This window comes from Arachis hypogaea, chromosome 18 (assembly GCF_003086295.3).
Source record: "Arachis hypogaea cultivar Tifrunner chromosome 18, arahy.Tifrunner.gnm2.J5K5, whole genome shotgun sequence".
In the NCBI taxonomy this organism is placed as follows: domain Eukaryota; kingdom Viridiplantae; phylum Streptophyta; class Magnoliopsida; order Fabales; family Fabaceae; genus Arachis; species Arachis hypogaea.
In genome coordinates this window covers 55258732-55268106 of record NC_092053.1, presented here as the reverse complement: position 1 = coordinate 55268106, position 9375 = coordinate 55258732, and the positions used below count along the sequence as shown (strand labels likewise).

Genomic DNA, 9375 nt, shown 5'->3' with positions numbered 1-9375 from the left:
TTTAAGGTTAAACTGGAGCTTAAACGTGGAAATAGAGAAAGCCATCCTGGAGGTCGAACACGTTTAAGCTCCAGTTTAAGGTTAAACTGGAGCTTAAACGTGGAAGCGGAGAAAGGTAGCCCTGGAGGTCGAACACGTTTAAGCTCCAGTTTAAGGTTAAACTGGAGCTTAAACGTGGAAATGGAGAAAGCAACCCTGGAGGAGAAAACTTGGTCGAACACGTTTAAGCTCCAGTTTAAGGTTAAACTGGAGCTTAAACGTGGAAATGGCTCCCTGGTGCATTTCCCATTTCTGGCGTTTAACTTCCAGTTTAAGGTTAAACTGGAGGTTAAACGCCACTTTCACCCTTTCCTCAGCTTTCATGATTTTGGCCGTTTAAGTTCCAGTTTAAGCTTAAACTGGAACTTAAACTCCACATGTGATATTCAAGCTTCCTTTATTGATCTTTGTTGCTTCCTTGCCTAGCCTCTTCTTTCCTGAAATCATCCAAACAACTGCATCAAAGTCTTGCAAATTTTCATGAGAATCTTCCATTCATAGCATTCAAGTAATATAACTAAAAACTCATGAAATTTGCATAAAAATCATACTGTTTGGATGGTTCATTGCTTTGTTATTCATTTAACCATTCTTGGTTACTTTAAGCTCAAGAAAGTGCATAAAACAACTAAAACTAACAGAAAAAAGCTAGTGAAACTCGCCTAAGATGCCTTGGCATCACAACACCAAACTTAATACTTGCTTGTCCCTAAGCAAGTCCTGAGTTATTTGAGAAGAAAGTATGAAACAGAAAGCAATTACATTGGCTATATTAGTAAGCACTTGAAGTTCATCAGAAGGGTTTTATGCAGAAAGTTGCAGCATCACTTTTTCATTCTTATCAGGTAAGATTATCACTTTTTCATTGCATCCATCAAACACTGCTATGGCCTCTTGTTATTCTTATGTCCTTGGCACTTTTCTCTTCTTTGTTTTTCTTTTCTTTTTCTTTGAGCTCCTTTGCTCCTTGTTTGCTTAGTGTCATGTGTTGCACACGCCTTTGGCATTTTCTTTTTCTTATCAGTGCACTACACATATCCACTGCAGGCATTTTAGTTCACATTTCTTCTTGAGACATTGGTGCCCAGCACCTCTTTGTGTGACTAAATGTTTTGTATTTAGGTTGCTCTTGATAATGGACTTTTGGTTGATAATCCCGGGTTAGTTAACCCAAGTTACCAAGTGTTGAAACACTCCTCAGAACCTATTCATCCAAGCATATCCTTAATACATAAACACCACAGGCATTTGTCTCAGAAGTTCAAACCATTGGTGCCTAGCTTATTTTCTCAAATTTTTTTGCTTTTTGGTTGCCCTTTTTCAGTGGCTTTTTCTTCTTCTTTTTCTTTCTTTTTCATGGCCAAAGACATTTATTCATCAAGATCCATAGACAGTTTTCAATTTCTACACAAAAAATGATAATTCTACACTCTATTTCCAGTGATCTGACTAAACAATCAAGCATGCATACCACCACTTAATTCTACTTGATTTGTCACTAATTGAGCCAAGTTACTTTTGTTCAAAATTTTCTTTTATTTTTGGAAACAGAACAAGCATGGCAAGCATTTGTTTAAGAAGGTGAAGTTATATCCAAACATCTAGGCATTCACTTTATTCAAAGCAATAAACAGACAAACATACTAGAAACTTCACATTAAAAACTTAAATGACTTATAATGAAAGAAAGCTCATAAAGACAATTCACCAATTATCATTTGATTATTAAGGAACGAGACCACCTCTCATTTATTGCTTGGTTCTTCTTGATTCTTGGGATCCTGCTTCTTCTTGCTTCCTACCCCTTTTTGACCACTTGTACTTCCTTTGTCTTTTCTTATGAGCTTTTTCCAGAATCCAGCCTTTTTCATTGTTTCTTCCACTCCTTTTTCAAGGATCATTGCCTTGTTTATTTCTCCTTCTTTCCTCCCTTTGAAATACTCATCAAAAGCTGGGAATGCTGGGTCCATCTTGTGTAAATGTTCCCCTATGTAGTTAAGCTTGATTTGCGAACTGATGTTGTAATCAGCTTGAACTGAGTATCTTGCATTCTGTAAAGTGGTGGCTTCCTTGATTGCCAAGACATTGGCATCTTGGTGTTGGCATATGTGGCTGAAGGATTCCTGTAATTGTAAATTCTGTTCCCTTTGCAGATCTAAGAATCTTGATTCAAAGTTCCTTTGCATATCCATCATTTTTAGGTGAAAGTCCTCTTGTCTCTCCTGAGACCTCATGTATTGTTGAGACATTCCTTCTATGATTTCCTGCATTCTGCTCATATCCATGGGGTCTCTGGGAATTTGTTGTCTTCTTTCTGGAATTCCTTGCTCTTCTTGCTCTTCTTCTCCGTCCTCTCCTTCTTGTCCTTCTTGCTCTGCTTCTTGCTCTGCTTCTGCTTGTTGCCCTTCTTCATTTCTTCTTTTTGTATGTCTTGGAGCAATTGGGCCAAGAGTCATTCTGTACGCAGTTATGGCCATTCCAGGATGTAGCCAATTAGGTCTTTCATCTTCAAGTGGTACTTGGGCATCGATGCATAGTCTAATGATGGTGCTAGGGAAGTGGAGCCAGGATTCAGGATCACTTTTCTCACTAAGCTCTTGTATCTGTTCAGCAATGAGTTTATGAACTTTGATCTCCCCTCCCACCATAATGCAATGTAGCAAGATGGCTCTTTTAGGGACTATTTCTGAAGAGTTTGCAGTGGGTAGGATGGATCTCCTAACTATTGCATACCACCCTTTAGCTTCAGGTGTTAGGTCTCCTCTTCTCAAGACTCTTGGAGCCCCTCTTGTTTTTCTCACCCATTCAGCTCTGATGGCACAAAGGTCTTCAGCAATAGTCGTATAGTCAGGTTCTCCTATCATCCTTTCCTCATAACTTGCTTGGCTGAAACGTATGTTTTTCAGGCCAAGAGTTTTCATGATTGCCTTGGGGCTGAAGTCAACTTCCACCCCTCTCACATAGCTTTTGTATGTGGGTTTCAAGGTTGAATCCTCCCTCACTGCATTTGCATAAAACTCTTTCACCAGGTTGATGTTGATTCTAGTGATTGGCTTAGTCAGGAGCTCCCACTTCCTCTTTTTGATCTTCTCCCAAATACCTGGGAACTCATCCTTTTCAAGGTCAAAGGGAACCTCAGCTAGTACCGTTTTAGGTCTCATCCATTCGGCTTGAATCTCATGGAAAACTGATTTGTATCTCCATGCATCGAATTCCCTGTTCTCCTCCATTGGCTGCTTGTCTTTTCTTCTTTTGTGGCTAGATGAGGCTGCCATTGGTTCTTTAGTTTTGGTAAGTGACAAGCTAAAGTTGACAAGGTGAAGCAAGAAGTGTTGTTGGAAGTGTGGTGAGGTTGTTTTCGACAAGAGATAGTTATGCTATGATGAAAGAAAATGTGCATGAAGGAGATTTGGTGGTGTGGAACTCGTTCCCCAAGTGGTTCTTTATAGTGCCCGTAAGTGAAAAATGGACGGCTAGGGTGATTTGTGAAGGGTGGCTTGATGGTAAATATATGAATTAGGGAAAAGGACGAATTGCTTTTCATTTTCTTGGAAGTATTCTGAGTGCATTAGGTTGTACATGTAGCTATCTTTTCATGCAGAACTTCCTTTTCCCATGTGTTAGTTTCAAAGACTTGTGAACTTCCTTTTTGACCAAGCACCGTACCTCCCCCCTTGTCTTTTTCCTCCATTCTTATCCTTCCTTTTGTACCTGCACAAACAAACAAATTTGCTATCATTTTTTTTTTGGTCATGTGAATAATGAATAGTACTTGTACATGTTTTTCCTTCTTTTGAATTGTAAATCAATGATTGACTTCCTGAGCTTATAGCCATGACCTTTGTATGTATGCACACTTATTACTGGACACCAAACTTAGTGTTTGGTAATGTCTCCTGATGACATGAAATCATGTTGGTTGTCCTTAATGAATGTGCATAATTCTAATAAATCATAGTCACTTTGGCTCTTTGATCCTAAACAATTTCACTACCTAAAGTAATTGAAATCAAAGTATTAAAACATGCAAATGGTATACTTGTCATGAATTTCTAAATCCAGAGGATCTTCTTGCTTTTCATTAACTGTGTTCAAAAGGTACACCAAACTTAATGTTTGGTCGTGCATCTTGAATGAAAGAATGAATACAATTTGAATAAGATTTGGGAGTGCCTTCAGGCACACCAAACTTAGAGACCAATTGTAATTTACATGCAATGTTTAGTGCACTTTATCAACAGTTGTCCTGAGGATTCAAGTTCATGCATAAGAAACCATGCTTTATTAGATGCGAAGCAAAACAATAAAGAGTAAGGATACTAAAACATGGGTTGCCTCCCATGAAGCGCTTCTTTAACGTCACTAGCTTGACGGTTGTCCCTTGTTAGGGTGGATTGTAGTGCTTGATGTCTTCTCCTCTCACTATGAAAACGTCCCCATTTGATTCCTTCATGACTTCTAAATGTTCCATAGAAAGAACTTTCCTGATTGTGAACACTTGAGGGAGCTGGGAAGGAATGGTTTTAAGGCCAGGTGGAATTGGCAGATAATGACTTGATATCACTTTATCTCCCGGAGAGAAACCTTCAGTGGGAATTTTCTTGTTTCTCCACCCTCTTGGCAATTTCTTTACAATTCTTCCCTTTCTCTTGAGGATTTCTTCATTGACCCTTATGCCATGAGGATCCTTTTGATCTGTTTCTATTGATTCTTGTGGCTTTAACTCTTGCAATTCTTGTTTGCCTTCCAAGGACTATTTCAGAATTTCAGCTGCTGGATTGTTTTCCTCCAAACATAGATGGCTACTATCATCCTTAGGCTTTTCAGGTTCTGATTCAGGCTCAGATGCAGGTTTGAAAATATTGAAATTGAGCTGTTCATCATGTATTCTCAAAATTAGCTCTCCTTGTTCTACATCTATGAGCGCTCTAGTGGTGGCTAGAAATGGCCTTCCCAGAATGATAGGGTGTAGGTAGCTTTCCTCCATGTCCAAAATGACAAAGTCTGTGGGGAGGAAATAATTTCCCACTTTCACCAGCACATTTTCAACTACCCCTTCAGCTTGCTTCTGAGTTTTGTCAGCCAGTTGTATGATTACATCAGTGGATCTCACCTCATTCAGTTGTAGCCTCTTCATAAGAGTCAGAGGCATCACATTTATGCTAGCTCCTAGATCACAGAATCCTTTGTCAATTTTTGTTTCCCCTATGATGCAGGGGATATGAAAACTTCCTGGGTCTGTTTTCTTAGAGACTATGTCCTTCTTGATGAGGGCACTGCACTCTTTGTTAATTATTATAGTTTGTCCTCCCTTCAAAACTCTTTTCTTGCTCAGCAATTCCTTTAAATACTTGATATGTGTAGGCATCTGCTGGAGGATCTCAAGGAAGGGAATATTGATATGGAGAGACTTAAATGTCTCTAAAAACCTTGAATAGGTTTTCCCTTTTTCACCTCCTCCTAACCTCTGAGGAAATGGTGCTTTTGGTTGGTATGTTTCCAGCATGCCTGTTTGCAGTTCCTTGGCTTGTTCAATTTCACCTTCCTGCTTAGCTTCTTCCACACCTTCCTTCAAGATTTCTGGCTCCTGTTCTGAGGGTCTGATTCCTTCTTCTTCTGAGACTTCCTTCAATGTGGTGATGGCCTTGCATTCTTCCCATCTCACTCTCTTTTGTTCCCCTTTAGGATTTTTTTCTGTGTCACTAGGGAACACTGCAGTTGACTTGGGGGCCTGTTGAGATAGCTCTCCTACTTGAGACTCCATCCTCTTGAGTTTTTCACCATGGTTCCTTAAGGTAGATCTCACATCATCCCTAAAGTTTTTCAACTCACTTATGTCCTGACCCATGTTTGCAAGCACTCCTTCTATCCTGTTTAATTGATCTTGAAATTGTTGGTTCGGATTAGGTTGGGTAGGTTGATTATTTTGGCCATGATATGATGGTTGGGAGTAAGTGTTTTGTGTGGCTTGGTATGATCTTTGGTTGGAGTTTTGGTATGTGGAATTGTTATGTTGGTTGTGGTTGTAAGGTTTGTGGTTTTGTGGTTGGGTTTGTTGGTTCCCCCACCCAAAGTTTGGGTGGTTTTTCCATCCTGGATTGTAAGTGTTGGAATGTGGATCATATGATTGCCTTTGTTGGTTTCCCACATAGTTGGCCTCTTCCCAATCACCTCCTTCAGTGCTTTCTTCCTCTTGATCTTGTGTGTGTATTGCAGCCACTTGCTTTGTTTCTAATTTCCTGGTGAGCTCTGCTAGTTGCTTGGCAAACACCTTGTTTTGGGCTAGAATTGTATCAACATGGTTCAGCTCCATGACTCCCTTAGTGTTGTGTCTCTCTGAAGCATAGTAGTACTCATTCTCAGCCACTGTCTCGATCACTTCAATGGCTTCTTCCACAGTCTTTTTCCTGTTCAATGAACCTCCTGATGAATGGTCTACAGCCTTCCTTGATTCATAAGAAAGTCCATCATAGAAAATATGCAATTGCACCCAGTCATGGAACATGTCTGGTGGGCATTTCCTTGTCAAATCCTTGAATCTCTCCCATGCCTCGTAGAGAGTTTCACCATCTTGTTGTCTAAAAGTCTGAACCTCAGATCGAAGTCTATTGACCTTTTGTTGGGGGTAGAAACGTGCCAGAAACTTGCTTTCCACCTCATCCCAGGTTGTTAGGCTCCCTCTTGGGAATGATTCCAGCCACTTAGCTGCCTTGTCCCTAAGTGAAAATGGGAACAAAAGCAGTTTATAGGCATCTTCCTGGACTCCATTAGACTTCACAGTGTCGCAAATTCTCAGGAATTTTGTGAGATGTTGGTTTGGATCTTCATTAGCACTCCCACCAAATGAACAATGATTCTCCACAAGTGATATTAGTTGTGGTTTGAGTTCAAAATTGTTGGCCTGAATGGGTGGTTTCTGAATGCTGCTACCACAATTCCCAGAGGTTGGGTTTATGTATGAACTAAGAACCCTCCTCTCGGGAATGGCATTGTTTCCATCAGCTCTCTCATGGTTGTGAACTTCTCTATCCATGTTGAGATCTAAAGCTTCCTTAAAATTGTCCTCAGATTCTCCTTCAGATTCCTCTTCTCTCAGTATTCTCTTCCCTCTTGCTTCCCTTCTAAGTCTATGAAGGGTCCTTTCTGGTTCGGTATATGGAGGGGTTGATGTCTCTCCTCTCCTACCTGTCATACAAGAACACAGCACAGGCACCAAACAAGTGAAATACTCTTGGTTAATGGAAGAGTATGGTTAGACCAGTTGAGGAATTAATTCAAATAGTTAGTGAGTCAGTGAGTTAGTTGCTTGAAATTAAAAGCATAAAGAAAGAAAGCATGTAACAGAGTGCAGAAATTGAAATTCAACAAGTAACTTGAACTGAATTAACAAAGCAAGAAAAATGCTCAATCTAGTTAACTTCCAATTTGAGAATTGTCAATCGAAAACCAATCCCCGGCAACGGCGCCATAAACTTGATGCGCATAAACTAGTTATGCCACGATTTAGGAAATTGCACGATCGGCAAAATTCCTTCCGGCAAGTGCACCGGTTATCGTCAAGTAAAAACTCACAATAGAGTGAGGTCGAATCCCACAAGGATTGGTTGAATCAGCAATTCGGATTAGAAGTGTGTCTAGTTGAGCGGAATCAAGAATTAGATGAGAATTGCGGAATGTAAAATTGGCGGGAAACGTAAATGACAAGAAATTGAAATGGCGGAATCTTAAATTGCATGAATTAAAGAGCAGAAGCTAAATTGCTGAAATTAAAAGGGAATGGGGGTGATTGCATGAATTGAGTTGCAGAATGTAAAGAGAAAGTGGAAATCGGAGATGGGGAATTCATTGGGTTATAGGAGATATTGAGATCTCCGAATCAAAACATGTTTATCTCTTCCTCAACCAATGCGTTCATTGAATTTTGCTTGGCAATCTTATATGATTGGATCCCAATCCCTTGGCTCACCAATTCTCTCTAAAAACAAACAAATTCCCAATCCCTTGGTTTAAATGTTCATAAGAAGAGATGATGCTCGATCACTAATTATACCACACAGTTTCATGAACCACAATTTGGTAGGATTACATGTCACAATATCCATCCAAACCCCAATCCAATTCACTGTGAGAAAGCTTCTCTAGCATGAATCCTCCATTCCTTTCCCAAGGTTCCGAAGGATTCCAATTATGGGTAGTTTCTTTCCCAAGACAACTACCCAATGGAATTAGATCGAGAAGCTTTCTAACAAAATTCAAGAGAAAAGATTGAAGAAGAAGATAAACTATTATTGATTCATTGAATTACAATAGAGCTCCCTAACCCAATGAAAGGGGGTTTAGTGAGTCATAGCTCTGAATTCAATTACAAAGGTATGAAAACTAGCAAAAATATGAAAAGGTAAAAGTTCCCCCTAACTTAAATTCTATCCTATTTATACACTTTCTATATTGAGCTTCTGTTGTGTTTCTTGGGCTTTGAGGCCTCTCCCTGCTTTCCTTTTGCTTTGGGTTTATGTCCATAATCTTGATGAGGCTGCTGATCCAAATTCTGTAACATTCATTGAGCCAACTTAGTGATAATCAAGTAATGACACATGACTCAACAAATTGAAATTCCAGACTCATCAATCCTTCAGGCCCAATCCCATAAACCATGATATTCAATTGGGTTTCATACCAGAGTAAGTTTAAGTTAATGTTTGTGCTCAAATGCTAACTTAAACTGCAATATTTTTGGCCCAGAAACCTTTTCCAAGAGTGGTGTTTAAGTTGCAGTTTAAGCTTAAACTGCAGCTTAAACGCCAGACACTTCCAGTGATGCCTTTTGTGGAAGCACGTTTAAGCTTCAGTTTAAGGTTAAACTGAAGCTTAAACGTGGAAATGGAAGAAGGCAGCCCTGGAGGGTAACGTAGTCGAACACGTTTAAGCTTCAGTTTAAGGTTAAACTGAAGCTTAAATGTGGAGATAGGAAAGGCAGCCCTGGAGGTCGAACACGTTTAAGCTCCAGTTTAAGGTTAAACTAGAGCTTAAACGTGGAAATAGAGAAAGCCATCCTGGAGGTCGAACACGTTTAAGCTCCAGTTTAAGGTTAAACTGGAGCTTAAACGTGGAAGCGGAGAAAGGTAGCCCTGGAGGTCGAACACGTTTAAGCTCCAGTTTAAGGTTAAACTGGAGCTTAAACGTGGAAATGGAGAAAGCAACCCTGGAGGAGAAAACTTGGTCGAACACGTTTAAGCTCCAGTTTAAGGTTAAACTGGAGCTTAAACGTGGAAATGGCTCCCTGGTGCATTTCCCATTTCTGGCGTTTAACTTCCAGTTTAAGGTTAAACTGGAGGT

General features: G+C 39.9%; 1 non-coding gene across 1 annotated transcript; it reads left to right on the top strand.

The window, feature by feature from the left end:
• The first annotated feature begins 6542 nt into the window (after nucleotides 1-6542).
• Nucleotides 6543-6646, top strand: LOC112774397 (small nucleolar RNA R71). Its single transcript, XR_003188889.1, has one exon. It is a non-coding gene; the product is annotated as a small nucleolar RNA R71 (small nucleolar RNA).
• Nucleotides 6647-9375: the final 2729 nt, after the last annotated feature.